General features: G+C 32.0%; 1 protein-coding gene across 1 annotated transcript in view; it reads right to left on the reverse strand.

The window, feature by feature from the left end:
• Positions 1-238: 238 nt before the first annotated feature.
• The window catches only part of gudu (Armadillo repeat-containing protein gudu), a 604,246-nt gene continuing 591,490 nt past the window's right edge, over positions 239-12,994 (reverse strand). Inside the window, exons 16-17 of the mRNA XM_075364673.1 lie at positions 2,225-2,277; positions 239-442 (exon numbers count right to left, since the gene is read on the reverse strand). The gene's annotated coding sequence lies outside the window, so the exon portion shown is untranslated. The remainder of the gene's footprint in view (positions 443-2,224; positions 2,278-12,994) is intronic.

A 12,994-nucleotide genomic window follows, 5' to 3' on the forward strand; every position in this document is an offset into this window, starting at 1 on the left:
ATTAAATAATAAGATCAAGTGTAAAGTTGATGTCTCATTTTTTCAATTTATATGTACAATTTTATCTTACTGTATTTCTTTAACATAATTTTTATTGGATTAAAATATTCCTGAAATGTATTTTTGTAATGTATTTTTCACTTCCCATATGTATTGAAACTTTTATAGTATTTATGAAAAATAAATAATAAAACTTAAGGTGAGAGATTTTATAAGAAATATCATGCAAAAAACAACGCATTTTTAAAAAATTTAATAAAAAAACAAAAACAAAAAACAAAAACAAAAAACAAACAGGTTACGCCGACGCGTAACCTGTAACGGTGGTGGTGGTGACCACGGCTGTGGCGGCGGTGACGGCCGCTGCCGTGGCGTTTACGTAGCTACATACGTAGTGTGTGACGACGCTTGTGTCGCCGCGTCAATGTGGTGGCGGTAGTTTCTGTAACAAAGAAAAGAATAATCTTTTAAATAATCTTAGATTTAAAAGCTGAGATATTGTAAAAAGTTATTAAATTTGATGTAGAAATATTATGCAGTGCTGAAATGGAAGTTTTCAACACTTTTATACCTAAATATATATGACAAATGTTATGAAATGTGTAATTTAATAAACAGTTAATTTTTTAAATTATGAAAGATGTATAATTGATAAAATTATTTTTATTTGAGTAGTGAAAAAAAATTAAAAATTTTACAATTTGTTTTAATTGTAAAATTAAATCTTTTACGATTTTACAATCAAATACATTGCATTATTTCTATTAATGAAATCTTTTAATATTTGCTGAATTATTTATTAAATTGTTATGATTATTTATAATAAATGATAACTTGATGCTGTTGAATTCAATTTTTTCTTTCTGAAAGCCTATTGTGGAGAATTACAACCGGCGTAACCGTATCTACAAAATGTCACTACTTAAACTTTTAAATTAAACGTCTGATGGTACGTTATTTATACTCTCAGATTCAATTGAACATAAGAAAATTTTAGATTACCAGAAGTAAATTTATTGACATTAAGAAAAAATCCCAAAAATGGGTTAAATATAAATAATTTTTTTTTATAAAATCATTTATATGATTTTACAAATATCAAATTTTACCCATTTCACAAATACAAATGTTATGACTAAAGGCATTATTTGCAGAATCAGTGTATATTATTTATAAATCAAATTAGAACACCAATTAAAAATTTATAAACAATCGAAGTAACCAAAGCAGTATTATGAAAATCTCAAGTTCAAGATCAGGCCGACCAGTCCTGAGCCAAGGTGACTGATTTTGTTTGAACCTGCGTAACTTATGCGACACATTATTAGTTCTTTAAAACGAATAATGCAGTATATGAGATCTTTTCACGATAGCACTGTAACTTTTCAGTTAAAATTCTCACCACGCAAGCTTCTTTCTACTAAAAAACGCATACCAAAACGCGACTCTTGTTTTCTTCATACCCGAGGTTTAGAGCACAAAAAAAGATAGAGGGCTATCTCGGAAACGGTGCGTCCTAGGCCATTTTTAACGGCTTAACCGAAAGTACTTTCAGATTTTTTGAATCGATTACCGGTACTTTTAATTCATATAAACTCGTTTTCAAAAGGGTAGAAAAAGGTTGTGGTATTATTGGAAAAAAATATTGGTACAGTTGAAAAAAATTTTATTCTCAATATTTTGTATTTGATGAAATAAAATTAAAACAGTTTCAATTACTTTATATTTATTTTAAAATCTGGCATCATTACTTGAAGCGAAAGCGGATGATGGGTGATGGAAGTTGTAGATAATTTTTTTTATTGTTGAGATGGTAATAGTATAATATGACACCATGATTGTAAATGTTATGATGTTTGTTCATCATCACTACTTCAGCGAAATCAAGAGTTTAAACAATTGTATTATATACTGACAGATTCGCCATATACGTTCAGATTATATGTTCAGAAAACAAATATCCTTTGTATTTTATTGTTCACTACAGGATGAATCGATAGAAATGGGCGTTATTAATTTGAAAATTAATATTGAAGTCGAAGAGAATTTTAAACCGAATACAATCGCGTATTGTTTATCAATATATGAAAATGTAGTGGCTTACTCGCCGTTAACCGGCGTAATTTTTAAAGTAGAAATTTTTTTTTGTTTTCGCTGAAAGTAATGATGACCGTTTTTTTTTTTTAATTTATGGACAAATTTACAAATAAATTTTTTATATTACCTCATTTTTTTAATATATTTTTTAACCATTTCTTCTTCCGCCTTATTTCTTTTCTATAAAAATTAAATTAATTTTAATTAAAATTTTAATTTTAATTTTTTATTTTAAAAAATTAATAAAATAAATAAAAATCTTTCGGCACGAAAGATTTCACCAATGCTAAATAGGAGCTAAAAAAGATTTCCACCTTAGTTAAAAACATCAGATTTACTCAATACAACAATTGTTACATGTGAAAAAAGTTTCACATGTTTAACATACGAAAAGCCCAATCTTACAGTTCCAGGAATATTTTGGTCTTCCTTGCCATAAGGGTTGGTCATATCAAAAGTTGTTTCAGACAAAGGTTTTAGGTAATGTTACCACTTTAAATCGATTTTATACTGTACCTATTGGGGAAGTATGATTTTTTTTTGTTTTCAAAGCCCCATTTTTTCCACCCTCTGGGTCAATGGTTGGTGTATCAAAAATCTTTACTTTAATAATTAATTTTTAGGCCCTCAGCCAAAGAATAGTAGTAGAAAATTACAGCATTGTTGAAACATTCACAGCATTAGACAAGGCATTTTAACTAATAAAAAACACATTACAGGTCGATTTCATAAAATTTTGACAAATAAAATTTTGGAAAATTTTGACATCTTCACATTTCACGCCCACTAGATACCAAAACCACAATCAGCTCAAAAGTTGATATACATTTATATACGTCAATCTATATGCGTATATAATAGCTGAAAGTAATGGAAAAGTAAAGCTGCTTTCTTTCCAAGAAAATGTAGCTCTCTGCATTTTCATATAACAATGATGGAGTTGTCTTACTTGGTAAAAAAATATTCTGGATCTCTGAGTGGGGAGGAATAAGAAAGGGGTCACTGGAAAATTAAAAAATAAAATTCTATGAGTCAGAGCATGGAATATTACAAGTACAAAAAAGGTTGGTAGGTTAGAAAATTTGAAGAGGGAAATGGATAGGATAAATGAATATGTAGCAGGAATAGGAAAACTACTTTTGGGCAGGTGATTTTAGAATAATTCTCAAACAGTAGGTTTTGTAATGAACAAGAAGATGGAAGAGAGTAGGCTATTTCAAAATGCATAGCGAGAATCATTGTAGTAAGGATAAAATCAAAACCTAAACAGACAACCATTTAATGTTTATATGCCTACAAGCACCCATGATGATTATAAGGTAGTGTGTGTGTATATGAAGAAATTTATGAAGCAAACGCATAAAAGGGAAAGAAAATTTAATTTCCATCCCGCTTTTAATAGTTGGAGATTGGAATGCAAGCAGAGGAAAAGGCAAGGAAGGAAATATAGTGGGTAAATATGGGCTGGGCAAAAGGAATGAAAGAGGAAACTGACAATTGAGTTTTACATGAAGTACAATTTAGTAACTACAAACACTCAGTTTAAAAATCATAATAGAATATACACATGGAAAAGACCAGGTGATTTGGAAAAGCAAAGATTTAGAAATCTACTAGTCAACTGCAATGTCTGGTCTACTAGACCAGACATTCATAGCAACCATAATTTAGTGATAATTAAATGTAAATTGGGGTTTAAAAATTTAATGAAAAGGTGTCAGAAAAATCTGTGGAATTTAGAGGAAGCTTAAGGAAGAGGAGGTGGTAAAGAAGATTTTTGAAGAGAATATCACAAGAGGTCTGAGTAAAAAACGATAAGATAGAAAATGAAGAATGGGAGAATGTTAAAAAGGAAATTGTTAAATCAGCAGAAGCAAACTTAGGCGGAACAAAGAGAACTGGCAGAAAACCTTAGATTTCATATGATATATTGCAGCTGATGGATGAATGTAGAAAATATAAGAATGCTAGTGATGAACAAAGTAAAAGGAACAATCGAAAATTAAGAAATTCTATAAACAGGAAGTGCAAACTAGCGAAAGAAGAGTGGATTAAAGAAAAGTGTTTACAAGTGGAAATAGAAATGAACAAGTGGAAAGTTATGGAAAATTTTGGGGTACATAAAATAAAATTTAATGTGTTAAACAAAGATGGTTCACCAATTTATAATATGAAAGGCAAAGTCGGTAGGTTAGTGGAATATATTGAAGAGTTTTATGGAGGAAATGAATTAGAATATGGTGTTATAGAGGAAGAAGTGGAAGAGGATGAAGGAGGAGAAACAATACTGAGATCCGAGTTAAAAGAGGATTAAAAGATTTGAATGGCAAAGAGACTCCTGGAATAGATGGAATACCTGTGCAGTGTAAAACTACTATTTTATTACTGCACAGTAATAAATTACTGTGCAGTAATAAATTACTGTGCAGTAATAAATTACTGTGCAGTGCAGGTGCGGAAATAATTAGACGTTATACAAACCGGGGTGTAATATTTACGAAAAGGGGAAGTTCCACCAGACTTCAAAAAGTGTGTTATGATAAAAAAGAAAGCAGGAGCAGATAAATATGTGAAGAACACAAAACAATTAGCTTAACTAGCCATGCATAAAAAATCTTAAGTGTTAGGAGAAGACACTTCTTCAGTATAGGGACAAGAGAAGCAATTTTAGGGCTCAGATTAATAGTAGAAGGAAGATTAAAGAAAAATAAACCAATATACTTGGAATTTATAGACCTAGAGAAAAGGCATTTGATAACAGACTGGAATAAAATGTTCAGCATTTTTAAAAACACAGGGTTCAAATACAGAAATAGAAGAATGATTTCTAACATTTACAGGAATCAAACTGTAACAATAATAGAAGAACATAAAGAAGCTGTAATAAAAAAGGGAGTCCAACAAGGATGTCCACTATCCCCATTACTTTATAATCTATGTTAAAGAACAATTTAGATCCAGAGTAACAGTACAAGGTGAAAAGGTAAAGATGCTATGATTTGCTGATTATATAGTAATTCTATATTCAGAGTAAAAAATATTTAAAAGGAACAATGAACAGCATGAAATCCTACGCAAGAACTACCTCATGAAAATATACAAGAACAATGAAGTAATGAAATTTGGTAGAAATAATTAAGATGTAAAAATAGGAAGGCAAAAGATTATGGAGGTAGAAGAATTTTGTTATTTGGGAAGTAGAGTTACAAAGATAGATGAAGCAGGAGTGGCGATATAAAATGCCTAATAGCACAGGCGAAATGAGCCTTCAGTCAGAAATATAATTTGTTTACACCAAAAATTAATTTAAACATCAGGAAAACATTTTTGAAAGTATATGTTTGGAGTGTAGCTTTATATGGAAGTGAAACTTGGATGCTTTTGAAATGTGGTGCTACAGGAGAATGTTAGTAATCAGATTGGTGGATAAAGTGACAAAAGAGGAGAAGACATTAAGGCATCCTGGAATAGTCGCTTTAATATTGGTGGGACAAGTAGAAGGGAAAAATTGTGCAGACAGGCAATGTTTGGTATATGTAAAACAGATTGTTAGGGATGTAGGATGTAGTGGGTATACTGAAATGAAATAACTAGCATTAGATAGGGAATCTATATATATACATACATATATATATATATATATATACATATATATATATATATATATATATATATATATATATATATATATATATATATATATACATATATATATATATATATATATATATATATATATATATATATATATATATATACATATATATATACATATATATATATATATATATATATATATATATATATATATATATGTTATATATGTTATTTTAAGTTACTTAGTCAAAATTGAATTGATGTAACTACATTAAATGACAAGATTTTAGTAATATGATTTTAGTAATATAATTTGATGCATATAGGTTTAAGAAAGGATGCTCCAAAGGAAACAATGTGCAAGTGTTGAGAAAATTTTGCCAGTGCACAGCAAAAATTGCTTTAAAAAGGCATTAACTATATTCAAACATAACTTTCACGGATGTACAATGTTTTTTATGATGTTTTTTACAGACAATAGGTTCTTCTGTCCTTTGTAGAATGATGTATATCAGGCTTTTTCAAAATCAATACTAGGTTTTAATAAGCATTTGCGTCAATTATAATCTAAATCTTTAGCTTCAGTAACTTAGTAATATCTTCTGTAATAATGAAATTGATGAACCATATTTACATTGCTACTTTGAATCTGAGGTGGATTATAGAGTCCTACCTAAAATAAAAGTAGATTGTAATCTTTAATTCAGGTGAATTTACAATTATGTTACTAGAGGAAATCATAGATAACATCAATATATTGAAATATATTAAACATAACAAGTGAGGGACCAAAGTGGATCCCTGTACTTAAAAACATTTGTGAATTATACCAAAGTTTATAAACAATAAATATGTTTTATTTGAAGAAGGAGATGGCCACTTTGAAACAAAGCCAAACACAAGAATGTTAGCGGCAAAGCTGTTTATCCTGTTATTGCTTAGTAAAAGATTTTCTGAGTTCATTTTGAATGAGTATCCAGTTCCACGGTTTAGAATTCAGTACAAAATGTAAGTTAACTTTGTTTGCCATTTTATAATGCAGTTGAAACTGGTTGCATTTTTTGTGATATAGACGGTCTAAGCAGAAATTCAGTTTATGAGATGTCCTTTTTTATTCTAAGTTTATTTTCATCTATTTTGAACCATTGTTTTTTTTTTTTTGTATTAAATTGGGAAAAAACTGAATGAGAGTAAGATATTGGAATTTCCCCCCAAAAAATCTCAAAATTTACATTATATTTCAGAGTAGCTATGAAAAGAAATTAATTTTCAATTCCATGAAATTTAATTAACAGAATTATTTACAATTTCATGAAATAAAGTTAATTCTTGTTTGCCTTGTGTACTCTAGTAGCACTATTATTAATGACACCCCATTTTAAAAAGGTTAGGAAATATTAGCTACAATCTTTCTGTGTAGTTTCTCCACAATTACTTGCAACGGTTGATTCTGTTGTACATTGCCATACATGATCTTTTTGTTTTTGAAAAATGGGCTTTCAGTTTGCCCAGTATAATATTTAGTGCAATCATTGCAGTTTAATACATATTAAACTTAACTTGAAAATGGAGTAATTTTTTCCTTAAGAATGTTGACATTTTTAAATGAATATTGGATTGATGATATGGCAGAGTTATGTATTTTCTGCAATTAGGATTTTTGTATTTGATTTTATTTGACAATTTATGTAAGAAAATGTTTATTTGTGCACGAGTAGCAGCCATTTTGTCACGTTTTTAAGAGTTCTTCAGTCTAATATTTAGTAAATATAGGTAAATATACTGATTTATAATATAGATTGTAGAGTTACAAATTTAAAAAAGCTATGAAGGCCAAAAAATAACTAAATCTGTACTTCAGAAATTGTTTGATCTTATCACTGATGTAAAATTCTGATGAACTTATAGAAGCTTTTCATTGTACGTAACCCACTGCACAAAAAGCCTAGGTAAGAACAGCAACAAAAGATTTATCACTATAAAAGCACTAAATACATAAAAACACCAGTGAAAAACACTTCTCTTAAACATATTAATCTCATCAATTCATTTGATTTTTAAAGCCATAAATTTCACTTAATACTTTTACAAATTACATCAATGGACAATGGTGAGTCCATTAAAGCTCTGAGTCTGTAGACAGCTTCCTGTATAAACAAATAATTATTTTGATATTTTATGCTTTGAATTCATTTTAATAAACAAAAGTCAAAATATAAATAAAAAAGGTTGTAAGATTAAAATTTGGTAGAATAAAATAATTCATATTTACCTCTGAGGTAAAAATGAAAACCTATTGAAATGGCATGGTATGTTTTATGTGTGGTATACCACACAAACAAATTTGAGTTTCTTGACTTTTTGGACTTTTAAACTTCGTGCGAAAATAAGTAACACTTATGATATATCGCTGAAAAGCACCCAATGAGGGCTTATTACTGCAATTAAGAAAAAATCGTTTGAGTTATGCGATATACGTACATAGGTACGTACAAACTTCACGTCGAAACTAGTCAAAATGGATATTTCCATTGAAATCCGAAAACCGGAATTTTTCGAGATCACAATACGTCCTTCACTTAGTACAAGGAAGTAAATATGAATTAATATATTTTCACCGATTCAAGTTTAATTAATTACTCCCCAGTTGCCAAAGCTGTTTATACATTTTCCTTGTAACCTACAAATTAAAACAAAAAAATGAACTTGAAATGTCCACAGTTTTTTTTTTGTTTTTTAATTACAGCTACATTTCTTAAATGACTACTTTTCTTTATTAATCTTATTTAAATATTAAAAAAAAAATACCTTTAAAATACATGCCATCAGCCAAATATAATATATATGTTCATATGTGTTAAATTTATTGAACACTCCGTAACACATATTAAGAATACTTTTTTCAAACGTCAGTAACAATTAAATCAGTTTCTTCTTACTTTAACAATTTCTTCTTATTTATATTTTACAAAAATTATATTAATATTTATTTATTAAAAATTAAAGCATTTTATTTCATCGATTGAAAATCTATAAACATAATAAAATATAATACATATTATATTTGAAATTAGTTCCAATGAAATCAAAAAACAACTTCGGTTATAAATTTTATGACCCGTCTTATTAAATATCATATGTAAGAGATTTTCATCAATTTTATTACATTGTATAATTAATATCTCAAAATAAATATTAAAAACAATGCATACTATTAACAAAAAAAAGTAAACAATACTACAGTATTTATTTGACATATGGTATGTATTTATATAAAAAAGGTTAATTTGGTATAAAACGGATTTTTTTTACAGTAGCACATTGTAGATGAAAGACAGTGATGCCAGTACTCCACAATATTAGGTTCATTTGGAGGTACCGAGTTCGAATCCCGGTCAGGCATGGCATTTTCACATACGCTACAAATCATTCATCTCATCCTCTGAAGCAATACTTAACGGTTTTCTGAAGCAACTTTATGTTGTCGTCGGTTTTGTTGTTAATAAGAGTCGACACGTTTAATTTTTTTTTCTTTTTTGTTGACACTATTTACATCAATCTTCTTATAATTAAATTATCTACAATTTATGTTTAAAAAATGTATGATTTATTGCCAATTTAGCAACGTTATTGTACGTTGTACAATAACGTACATTGTACGTTGTACGTATTGTAAAACGTAAAAAAATGTGTTTTTTGACTCTATTTTTGGAATTTTACATGAGATATCTTAGAAACTAAGAGACATACAGTTCTGGGACCTATTTTTTTTGATTTCCCAACTCAAAAACCACAAGAAACAATTGAATTTTCCCCTTAATTGACCTTCCCAGAATTTTAGAAAGTCTTAATTTACCCGGAGGAACTGAAAATCGGGCAAACTCTTTCACTCTGTATAACTCGCTAACGAAGCGTTTTCGGACATATGTTTATATGAACTTTTTTTTTATTTTTAGGCTCTAGATTGAGTTTTCAAAGTATTGCCCTATCCTACTGAATCACTCTGTATTTTATTTGTGTTGTTAAACGTATAGTAATTTGGATAACAAATATTTTGATGAAAATGATTAATATTTTGTGTACAGTATGTTTTTTGAATTGAGCACACTAAAGGCTATTAGGGGAGGAGAACAAAGAACAAGTTGTAAATGCTAGAATTAGGAATTTGATCATGTTTATGTAACCAGTGTTTTTCTTTGTTTGCTAATATTCTGCCATTCAAGTGTGTCAAATTGTATCTGATGAAAATGCCAATGCGTTTGTATTGTATAAGGTGTGCAGCAATGTAAATTGTCACTGTTAGTTTTAATGATTAATTACCTGATGTAAATGTATGATCTGTATTTGTAGTGTAAGAAAGTTATAAATGTTAGTATTAAGGATTCAATCAATCACTTATATATATATATATATATATATGAATCTTGTGATTCTCAATGAGTGCTGAATAGCATTGTCATTTATATTTGCTAAACTGTATTATGTGTAATATGTCGTGTTCAACTATATTCAATTGTAAATTAATATGATTTTGTAAACCTGGTATATGGTGTAATCCCGAGATAGGGGAGGTAGATTAAATTTTTTCCATTTCAAAAGGGGAGGAAAAAAGAGAAAGAGACAAGGGAAGAGGAAAAAGAGAAGGAAGAAGAATGCGATCAATGGCTAGAGGAACTAGCTGCTGTAACTAACAGTAAGGACACACAAGAAGAGATTATGGGGGAAAAAAACCGTTCAAGATGTGGCAATGTGTAGGGACAGGGAGGCAGCCTTTATGCCTAGGGTGCCCTGGCTAATCCACATGCAAATGTGAAAGAGTCGGGACTCCCTGATGATGGTATAAGGGACCCTTGAGGTGTGAGAGGGTCGCGGGCAGTATGTGAAATGCATAGGGTATGTGAAATGCATGCCTGGAACTGGTAGGTTAGGGCTGGGAAGGGCAGCCACCTAGTGAAAGGAAATGCTCACCATCCAGTTTGGGAGGTGGACATAGCCTGATGACATTAGGAGGACCCTGATGGGAGAACATCAGAAGAGGCAAGCTAGGGAGGGCAGACTGCTGCCACGACACTCCGAGGCGACTGAGTTTTGCTTTACGGCGAGGACCAATTACCTTGGGGGTGTTTAAGAATGGTCAAAAAAAAAGGTACACCGTCAGGCAGTTGGTGGACTAGGAGGATACCAGTTGTTATCCTCCTAGACATTGAAAATGCCTTTAATAGCCTGCCCTGGCGTGTTATTATGGATGAGCTTGAGGTGTGTGGCGTGAGTGCATCTCTCAGGCAGATTTCGGTCAGTTCCTGAGCAAGAGGTATGTGGTCGCCAGCATGGAGGGGTTGTCAGTTACACATCAGGTGGTGTGTGGTGTCCAACACGGTCGGTACTCGGTCCTTTGCTCTGGAATACTGCTTATGATGGTTGCTGAGGATCGAGTACCCAGAAGGGGGCACCGCAGTCGGTTTTGCTGATGACCTGGCACTGGTTTTTGTTGGCAGAACAGAGCTGGAAGTCGCGGAGAAGGACACTACGGCGATCCGTATGGTGAACGACTGGCTTGCTACGAGCGATCTGAAGCTCGCGGAGCGGAAAACGTTGGCGGTGGTCATGGCTGGGAAACGTAGGCTTGATCCCATTGCCTTCCGTGCCTTTACGACCGACGTACTGACCGGACGTAAAGTAAAATACCTTGAAGTGTGGCTGGACCATCGGAGGTCGTTCCAGGAACATGTCCGAGAAGCAGTAAGCAAGCCTAGAAGAATGGCTGATGGCCTAGTGAAGCTGATGCGGAAACGGGGTGGCACATCCACCGGAAGAAGGGGGACTTCTTGCTTTGGTGGCCTGGTCGATCTGCCTGTATGGGGTACCGGTTTGTGCTAGAGTTCTTAGTACTAGGTGGGCCAGGAATCTCCTGGACGGCTTGCAGTGGGTGCTGGCTTTGCGGATCGCACGTGCCTACAGGAAGGTTTCCAGCGAGGCCGTATTTGTCATCGCCAGGGTGCCGCTCCTGAGTCTCATGGCGGAAGAGAGGGTGATGAGATAACGGGGTGCTTTTCCAAGTGCCGCGCGCGATTGGCTTATCGGGCAGTGGCAAGAGAGGTGGCAGGCGTCGCAAACAGGTGGATGGAGAAGATCCCTCATCCCAGAAATCAAGGCCTGATAGGGAGGAAGTCCGGAAACGTGTCGTACAAGCTTACTCAGTTTCTGAGTGGCCATGATTGCTTTGGCGCTTACCTGCATAGGATTGGGAAAAGAACTTCTCTCTATGTAGAGGTTCTGTGATCCCTGTTCGTTCCCCTGCATATGTTTGGTTGTGGACCTTAGGGGCTCTTCTATATAAATTGATGGAATTGTCTTAATCGTGTTGTCATTTGATTATGTATGTTTAAAAAATGGGTTGTATTCTTTGGGTGCCGCTGTAATTTGTGTTTCAGTGGGCTAACCTGTCACGTAGCTACTTATACTAGTATGCTAGTTTTTTGTGTTTCCTTTTCTTCGTGTGTCGTGTTTAAGTGCAAATGGTGTAATTGTGCCAGATTTCAATGTCTTTTTTTTCATTTTTTGGTTGTATTATATAATCTAATGCTTCTGTGTGTTCGATTTATCGTGCTACGTTAAAAAATAAAATAATGTGATGATAGCTTAAGTAAGATATAATTAGTGAGGTTGATTACAACCTCACACCTATACATTTGTTGTCTGTACAAGAAAGATAACACATGCTGACTGGGAAACTAGAATCATGTTTAGGCATCTGTTAGTTGAATGCGCTAGATTTGAAGAATGGCAATGAAAAGTAGGATTACTGAAAAATTTGTGAGTTCTAGGAAATGAGAAAGAGAATTACACTGTTTTCATAAGTTTACTTTATATTGTAGTTATTAAAGCCAAAGACTCTTTACACCTTGGCATTTTTTAAAGACTGTGCTGTCAAATTAGGCAGCTGTGATGATAAGTTACCAGTGAAATTTATGTATTATGTCTTAAGCTGCTCAAAAACGTTTACAACTTGTGCAGTGACGTTTTATTTAGTTCATAGGTTTTAACTTGTAATATATATATATATTACATGTATATATATTATTATGTATTATGGTATTATGTGATTGTCTTAAGCTGCTCAAAAACGTTTACAACTTGTGCAGTGACATTTTATTTAGTTCATAGGTTTTAACTTGTAATATATATATATATATATAGCACAGTTTCACTGTGTGCTAGTTTCAAACTCTTGTCTGTAATTGAGAGATATATAATCAAACCTTACATCCATAATGCAATGTATGTTTGGCTAATGGCCAGT

The sequence above is a fragment of the Lycorma delicatula genome, chromosome 4, assembly GCF_047948215.1.
Source record: "Lycorma delicatula isolate Av1 chromosome 4, ASM4794821v1, whole genome shotgun sequence".
In the NCBI taxonomy this organism is placed as follows: domain Eukaryota; kingdom Metazoa; phylum Arthropoda; class Insecta; order Hemiptera; family Fulgoridae; genus Lycorma; species Lycorma delicatula.